This window comes from Meriones unguiculatus, chromosome 3, assembly GCF_030254825.1.
Source record: "Meriones unguiculatus strain TT.TT164.6M chromosome 3, Bangor_MerUng_6.1, whole genome shotgun sequence".
Taxonomy (NCBI): Eukaryota; Metazoa; Chordata; class Mammalia; order Rodentia; family Muridae; genus Meriones; species Meriones unguiculatus.
This window is the reverse complement of record NC_083351.1, coordinates 123,355,955-123,365,075: the sequence shown is the minus strand read 5'-3', so window position 1 is coordinate 123,365,075 and position 9,121 is coordinate 123,355,955. Positions and strand designations below refer to the sequence as shown.

Below are 9,121 nucleotides of genomic sequence, written 5' to 3'. Positions count from 1 at the left end.
TGCTTAATTTCCCCCTCTTCACTTTCTTCCCTCCTAACACTTCCACATACACCTCTCTGATTCTGTGTGTATGTGTATGTGTATATATATATGTGTATGTGTATATATATATATACACATTTCCTTTTCCACATGTATTTCTAACTACATAAAAACAACCTACTCAGTCTATATAATGTTATGTTTTCGGGACTGACTGTTCGCCATTGGATAACTAACTGGTGTGTTCTTCTCTGGGGAAGATTACTTCTCCCACTCTTGGTATTCTTTAGTTGCCTGTAGCTCTCTGTGTGTAGGGGTGGGGCCTTGTGGGTTCCCCTTGCAAACCTTGTCTATATTAGCACGTCTATTGTTCTTGTTCAGCTCATGCTTAGGAAGTCAGCTGGTGAGAATTCAGGGGTGCAGCCTCTGACGACAAAATCTCACAAGATCCCTGAAGTGTTTGGTGTAGCAATGAGGCTATTGTCACTGTCCTTGTCAAGATAACTTCTCTCACCAACAGACAGAGACATCTCTGGAGATGGGACTAAGAAAAAGAAATGGTGTGTGACTTGGAAGGGTTTTTGTTTTTATTTTTTACTCCACAAATATAGACGTAAGATTTTGTTTTGTTAAAAGTACCAAGATTGTGTATTATTTCCTTTTTACTATTGTAATATTTCAACATTTCCTATTGTTTTAAAGAAAGAAAAGTAATCTTTAAAGGAGGACAAATGAAGGGCTAGGAATCAAAGAGCCCCCACTTAGGGAAACAGAGAAAGAAGGGGTGCTGTGGGATAGCAGAAAGATGGGGGAACTAGAGAAAATTGGGGGCCCTAAAAGACAGCTCACAGAAATGGGGTGTGGCAGAGAGCTGGGGAAAGGCCAAGAACACCCTGGCCAGGGAGCAGCCATGGCAGAAGACAAAGAACAAAAGAGTGAACCGAACGGCGTAGTTGATGCTTTTTGTAGGAGGAGAAAACTCACCCTGAACCTCTTGGATTGGAAGTTTTTCACAGGGCACTCGGGCACTGACGTTTGGATACTCCTTGCGCGTTGCTTGTCTTCCCCAGAGGCTAAGAATCACTAAGTAAAAAGCTGTGAATGTAGACTGCTTTCCTAAGTTTGACAAAGGAAGAAAGGAGTAAATTAGGTTGTAAATGTATCCAAAGTGTCAGCCTGGCCAGGAAAGATGTAGGAGGTCCGTGAAGTGAAACTCATTGGATGGAGAAAAAAAAAAGCCAGGAAAATGGTTAGGAGACAAGAAGGCAAAACAAAACAAGCAAACAAACAAAACCCTTAATATTGTAAGACTTTTTATTAGCATAGCTGGCAGTTTACATACTCTATTGCATTATTATTCCCCTACTGAGCCTTACAGTAAGTAAAGCTCACAGAAGTCAAATGAATAGCAATATCCAAATCGTTGCGGGTTCCCGTGTTTTTGCCTTACTTTGAAGTGTTTCACAAGGTCTTGGAGGCAGGGGGGAGATATGGAGTCCGAGACACAGTTGGATGAATGAGCTAGACGAAAAGGAGGAGTCCATACAGTGAGTCAGAGGCAGACCTAAGCAAAAAGAGAGCTCAAGAAAAGGGGTGAGTGGTGTCCCTGTGTAGAGAGGGAGAGAGTCACAGCTGTGAAACCAAGAGGAAAGCCATGCTTACAGATGACTTCCTTCATCATCTCAGTGATGCATGGGAGTGTGAAAGGAAGCCCCAGACTGTGAACGCCTGTGGCTTGGGGATGGTGTATATGCTGCATGGCAAGCAGAAAGCTGTGAGCGTCTCTCCAGATAATATGTGGATTGCTCATTGATCCTGTGCTGTAGAGCGCGGGAGCACCGACCTGCCGCATCGACAAGGACAGCTAACCTGTGCTGTAGAGCACGGGAGCACCGACCTGAGGCATCGACAAGGAAAGCTAACAGTTTTGAGTTACCAAAGGTGATTCTCTTTTCATTATCAGTTAAAATAGAACATCCAGGGAAACTGCAGTTACTGAGTAATCTCTGGCCTTTCAAAGGTCTTATAGAACCTTCCAAAGGTCGTATAGAAATACAATCACCAACTCATGATGGTTCCAGATGTTTTTGACATTTCAGTAATGTGATGATGATGATGATGATGATGAACCCAGGCAAGCATTGGATAAGTCTTGTGTTGGATAACTTTATCCATATTCAGGCAAATATACATGTTCTGAGTTGGTTGGATAGGCAAGGGTAGGCTATGGTGTTCAACAGGTGTCTTGATTCAATTTTTTTTTCCTTGAAGTGTTTTCAACTTAACAATCGGTTAATTGGGATAAAACTTGGGCTCTAAAGCATGTCTGTGTTTTGCCCTTGGAGATGGTACTCATTACTTTTGAAAATGAGCAGGTATTTTACCCTCCCAAAAATAATTATGAGCAAAAGTACACCTCAGTCGTCAGAAGCGTGCACGCCCTGTGCATGGCAGGTGCACACCGGACTCATCCTGAAAAGCAGAGGTAGATCGTGGTTTACCTTCTCCGGGACATGTCATTGAGCAGCAAACATTAAGCCCATGCAGGTGTCACTTGTAATGCAACAGGATCGGATCGCCCAAACATCCGGGATTTTCAGTGGCTTCCTGAAGCTTGGCAGAAGGCCACTGCTGAATATGATTTGCTAGTTATTGCAAAGCGTCAGTCAAATCAAAGGAAGAAAGGACATGGCTTCCATGATTTAAAAAGAAAGGGGAAAAAAAACCTCAATGGCTTGTTCAAAATAGCTCACATTGAGTTCTCTGAGTTACATAACAATAGGACACAATATTAATCAATGGCATCAAACGTTACCTACTTACCTCTTCAGGGAGAACTGTTTTACTCAAGCAGCTGTTATTTGTTTTGAATATTTTGTTTGCAAGAGAATATTGGGGAGTGGAGGCAAAAGCAGTGATCTGGCTAATACCAAAGACAGAATACAATAGCATTCAGATCATGCAGTGTTTTCGAGGAGATAAATTCTGCATTTGTGGAAAGCAGCAGAACCCTGTGGGTTCCTGAGGTTGCTGGTATGTCTGTAGTATTCTGACGTGGCAGGGCATAATGCAGAGCCCTGGAAGTTTTGCTGTTACGAAGAAAGCGAAGCTTCAGTGGGTCCCTGCTTATTCTCTCTTTGCCACTTTTCTCTGACTCCTCCTTCTCGGGGAAGGTGTGATTCAAATCCCTGGAGCCCCCTCAAGCATTGTCAAGCTGCTGCTCGGCATTGCTTGCTGGGAAATAAGGAAAGAAATTTGACACCGAGTCTCATCTTGGCTACTGAGAGAAATCTCATCTTTGAGGTCACTCGACTTAAAGGGCATTTTTAGTATTGTTTTGTCTATTCATTCGTGCAGTCTTGATGGAAGACTGATCCTGTAAAACGGATCCGGGGAGGGGGTGGAATCAGAAATTTCCTTGTCCCCCTCTTCCCTGGATTCCGACTCCCCTACCACCTCCGTCACCTTGTAAAATTGGCAGGCTCTGGACCTTTTGCGTGCTGGAGAAAATCACTGTTTTGCCTCCAGCAAGGAACATGCATGTTGCAACACTGACTCCTCCTCTACTGAAGAGTGAACAAGTGCACCGAGTTGAGCTTCTTCTCAGAGACACGCGGCTGGCGACTGGGAGCAGAAACTAAAACCCCCAGACGCTGCCTGCCTGGTCTTCTGGGCTGGGCTTTCCCCGCCTTCCTCTTCTGTCTTACTCGCTCGTCTCCTGCGATCGGGATTTTACCCAGGGCTCAGGAGACCGCTTCACCTGCAGTGCTAAAGCTCACGTCCTTTGCAGGAAGTGCTCACCACCTGGTATGGCAGACTTTTCTCCCCAGCAAAAGTGAGTGAGTACCCAGGGCAAACAAGGCTGCGCGCGCCCAGGGGCGGCGCGGGCGGGTGCTCTCCCCGGCCACGGGTTCGAGGCTGCGTGTGGGAGCAGAGCAGTTGGCTGCAGGCGTGGACAGCTTGGGCAAATGCCAGCTAGCAGCGAGAGCCTGCGGGTGCAAGGAAATCCCATCCCGTGCCGTGACCGTGCCTGAAGCCAAGCTTTGATATCCCTCTCCAGAGAAGCTAAATAATATGCCAAGGTGCTTGGCCACCCACCCCAGCTTTCCCAACTGCGCTCGGCGTTTTTTAAATTAATACCTGCAAGCGCGCACTTGAGAACGAGTTTCGGCAGCGTGATTGTGGGATTTCTGGGGTTGCGGGTGGTTTGTGTCAAAATGAAAAGCTGGGGAGATAGTGAGGAGAGTGGAAAGGGCTCAGGCGAGATGGAGCTAACTTGGGCAGTCTCCCCGCCGGCTGCCCAGGTGGGTGTCCAGCGGGGATACTGAGTTACCTGAGCCTCGGCACCCCCGCCCCGCCCCCCTCCCCCGAGGCCGCTGAGTAGGAACAGGGCTGCTCTCCCAGCCTTAACCTGCCTGTCCCTTCTCTAGGAATTCAAGCCCTAGGGCTGGAAGTAGGGACACACTGCTAGAACAGATAGCCAGGCTTCAGGGATCAGAGAAGGGGGATACACTCCCCGAACCCAGACTGGGACAGCTGAGGCAGGGGAAGGCAAGGGCTGTGCTTGTGGATTTTTGAGCAGGAAAAATACACCCTGTTAGTGACCCCTACCTGTGTGGTAGGGAAGCAAGCCATGTTTCTCTCAATACAAGCTTGTGATTGAGCTTGAAAATGTTTGCAACCTGTTATTAATCTCACGGGGGGGTAGGAGCTTCCTTTGATCTTCATTCATGGAATTGGCCGGAAAAGGTTTCCCACCTGAGTGTCTTGGCCAATCCTAGCTCTGCCTCCCTTGGCACTACAGTCTTGGGCGTTTACCTCCTTCTGGCCTCAGTTTACTCGTCAAAATGTAGGGAAACTAATCGTTCTTTCTGCAAGTTAGCAGAGGTGCTGGACAGTGCAGGAAACGGGAATGTTTTAATGTTTGATTCGGCGTTTTCAAAGTAGGGGTCCTTTTGAGAATTGATGGTCGTTTCCCCAGGGCGGAAGCTGTGTTAAGGGACAGATGAAGAGTTTCACACGGACATCCCCTGTTGTCCGTGCCTGAAAATCCCTTTAAAGATGCTGTATCACAGCACATCCCGCCAAGCTTTTGCTGCTGGCTGTGCTGGCTGTGGGGATAATTGGTAGTGTTGGCAGGGTCTGAAGCAACCGCGCTGCTGGGAGAGACAGCGCTTCTTCCTAGGGCACTCATCCTGTGTGTCCTCCATGTCTTCACCAGTCTAGGAGCTTCCAGAGGACCCCTCCTCTCCACTCTTAATGTCTTACCCTAGAACAGTGGGTCTCAGACTTCCAAATGCTGCCACCCTTTAGTACGCTCCTCATCTTGGGGAGACCCCCAACCACAGGTTGAGAACCACTACCCTGGAGGTTTCTGTCCACAAACAGCACTGGAAAGCGGCCTACGGGGGGCGGGGGTCAGTTTCCACATGAGCCAATGTTCCTCAGGCCAACTGGTTGAGTATCAGGGAGCCGGGCTGAGGCTTCGCAAGGAGACAAAGCATGATTTCCTCCCCAAACACAGTGTGACTAAGAAGTAATATTCCTTTGGGCATCCGAACTTTGGCATTAAAGGTCATTAGGAAGGTTGAGAACCACTGGCCCAGAGGGTCTCACACCTTGTACAAACTGGAGCCTTCTGCCAGCAGCGCAGGGGCTGGATAGGAGAAAGTAGGAGGTGTCGGAGCCTGAGAGGCTGCGCTTCAAGTTGGAGCTACATTTCAGCAAGTCACTGGATTTCTCTGAGTCTCTCTTTTCCCGACCCCAAGATGGAGAATAATTCTGCTTTACTTGTGTGGTTGTTAAGGAAATACTGTTTGTATCATGCCTGACCCATGTTCAGTGATCAGCTGTTCTCATTAACGTAATTGTGACATTGTAAGTGCCCATTCCTTCTAGAGTAGCTCGCTGTCTCTCCTGTCCAGCTTACCTTACCAGGAGAATGTACCAGCTTACATTACCGGGAGAAACTGGCTCATTAGTCTCTGAGATGAGAGAGAGAGATTCAGGATTCAGGGTCAAGTTTACTCTCTGGGCTGTGCTATATCAAGCAGAACTCTGTGCATTGGCAACCAATAAAATACTTCCAGATCGGCATGGATTCTCAGCCTTTCTCTCTGTCCCCTTTTGGCCTATAATTCTGAATACAAAATAGCCATCTCTGTCCATAGCTACAAGCAGTTGAGTATGAAACCAGAGAAGTCCCCCAGACCCCTCTCCAAATGCACTACAAACTGTCTCTGTAGAGATAAAAGGCTCCATCGCTGTCTTTCGTTGCTTGGTACAAGTTAAGATTTCAACTCAACTTAGAGCCTCCCTTGTCTCCCTGGCCTTTCCAGTGCAAGTAGAAGAAAGTATCAAACTTTAAGGAGAAGGAAATTGTGTACGCACACGTAGGAAAGACAGATGATCAGCGTGTTCTTTAGAGTGCTTGCATGCAAAGATGGTAATATTGATACCAGTCACAGAACCTCAACAGCACAGCATGGTAAATATTTCCGTACAGCAGTGCCTCAACTGATTATCACAGAAACACTGAAGGTATGAATTATCCTGTGAAGTTTTACAGAGAAGGAAAATGAGGGTTAGAAGCATTTACTTCATGTTCCAAGTCCGCACAGTTTGGAGTAGAAACTCTGGACTGTCTGACTTTGACATCCATTTTCCCCCATTACCCAGTGCTGTCAACCTTCCCAATATCAGAACACCGTATCATGCCAACTGGCCTTGGATTCTTCTCAAGGGCAGGGATAACCGCATGTGGTAGACGGCTTTAAGAGATGTGAACGCATACTTTATTTGTGGTACATGTTAACTAGTAGCAACAACAAACCTCTTGTGGATAGTAATTTTCCAGACTCTTCTCAAGCTCGGCTGCTGAATTTCAGATAGTTGATAACTCAGTATCAGTGGATGAGGCCAGGGCTGGCTGGCTGCCTCTCACTTCCTGGGCAATCCTTTCAAATTCAAAGAATCTGAAATTTTTATTTTCTACTAGTTTTTGCATCAAGATAGTATTTACATTTGTAAAATCCTGGGTTAAAGATTCATTCACTCATTCATTCGTCTGTGTTCTGCCAAGTATTGAGTAGTTCACTGTACTGTGGAGGAAAAAGCAGAAATCTAGTTTTGGTGGAGCTTCTTCATCAGGAACAATGGTAGTTAATAGGAAGGTGAGCAAACATAGAGAGAGCTTTCATGGTCTAGTGAGATGGACCCATAGGTAAAGACGTGCTGTGAAAGCCTGGAGACCTGAGTTCTACCAATGAAGGAAAGCACCAACTCCACCAAGTTGTCCTCTGACCTCCACACAAATGGCACACATGCCACATACATGGGCACACATAATGCCTGTACACAATTATAATGATGATAAATAAACCTATTTTGAAGATAATTCCAGACATCAATAAATTCTATGAAGAAAATACAGAGATTAGAGAATGTTGTGAGGTTCTTGGGTACTTAAAATAAGGCTAATCTGAAAGGTGGGTGTGAAAACACTCCAGATTTCAAACACATGGCACCCCATACATAAAAAAAGCAAATTTACTCCTAATTTTAGTTTGTTTATTAAAATAATAAATTTTAGATAAACTGGCTTAGGTAAAAATTAATCAGTTTTGCCTAGTAGCTTTTAATTTGTTTTAATGTGGTTTAATAGCAATTCAAATCATATTACCTATTGACTATCATTACATTTGCTTGAAACAGCACTACTTAAGACTGATAACTTGACAGAGATATAATGGAAATATCCTCTCTCCCCCTTTCTCCTGGACATATCTATATTCTCTATGCTTGGCTAATGTTCTTCTCATGTCTGCAAAAATTCAGTTATTTGATGAATTAAGAGTTAAAAACAAAAACCCTCTTCCCACTCTTCATGCTCATTCATGATATACAGGGGACACAGTGAAAGCCTATCCCACCGTGCTGATGTTGGATTTGATGAAATCAACTCTAATTTGGTGAAAGTTCCCTGTGTCACTAGGATACAGCCCCTCATGCAAGAAAAATCTCAAGAAGCTCTTCCACAAAATCCAGTGATCAAGGAAACATTTTTTTTTTAACTCTGGATTTACAGTTTTGTCTTTAATTTACTTCCTAAGATTGTGTTTATATTTCTTAGCGCTTTGGAAAGCTGAGCAGAAGCTAGCTAGGATTTCACATATATGTGCAAAGCTTCTTGGGTCATCTCCCTTGGTGAGAAGTGTGTTTCCTTTACTGGCCTTTTGATTAAAACAGTTCAACAAGAAGCATTCTCTCCTCTCCCCTGCACCTCCCAACCCCTATCTCTAGAAGGACTACTTCTGAAGCATCACAAAAGGTTGTCTTTGATTCTTTATTCATTGGCTAAAATGGCACTTGGGTATGTCACTGAAATAAAGGTATAATTTGTTTCTATTGTTTCATTTATTACAAAGGGAAGAACAGTCAGAAGCTGCAATGGGAGGAGGCTTCTGGCTTGGGAGATCATGTATGCAGAGCCTAAGTTTGCCCCCTCTGCAAGTTGTATACATCAGGCTCACTCTCTTTCTTCCAATAATACTGGAATAAGTTTAGAGTTGCTATTATAATGGTGCAGAAAACACTAATGGAGAAATACGCTATAAAAATCATCCTGGTTATGTCACTGATAGCCTGAGCACTGCACGACTCTGTGTCCACTTACCAGCAAGGAAATATTTTCTTTATGTAGCTAGAGCAGAACAAAATACAAAATACAGAATGTTATTTGCATGCTTGTTGGGCATGCAAATAACATTAGCTCACAGCAGTTCATTTCCACTGGAAATCTAAGTCTGGGAGAAATGGTTAAAAAACATAGCTGACTTGAGTGAACTTCAGTGGAACCTTTAGTGAACTTCAGTGGCTCAAATCCACAACACAGGAACATATTATGTGTGTGTGTATATATATATATATATATATATATATATATACACAATATATATATAAACACAATATATAAACACAAATATATATGTAATACAAATACATAAAACATGTACCTACACATACATATGTCTATATATACAACACATACATAAATATGTTTATATATGTATATATGGAGTATATTCTCTAATAGAGAAAATGTAACATGAGCATAATTGTCCACTGGCAATGTAAGAGA

The 9,121-nt window shown here is 44.3% G+C and overlaps 1 protein-coding gene across 1 annotated transcript in view; it reads left to right on the top strand.

The window, feature by feature from the left end:
• Window positions 1-3,575: 3,575 nt before the first annotated feature.
• Window positions 3,576-9,121, top strand: part of Prlr (prolactin receptor) — a 186,617-nt gene continuing 181,071 nt past the window's right edge. The window contains exon 1 of the mRNA XM_060380457.1: window positions 3,576-3,817. The gene's annotated coding sequence lies outside the window, so the exon portion shown is untranslated. The remainder of the gene's footprint in view (window positions 3,818-9,121) is intronic.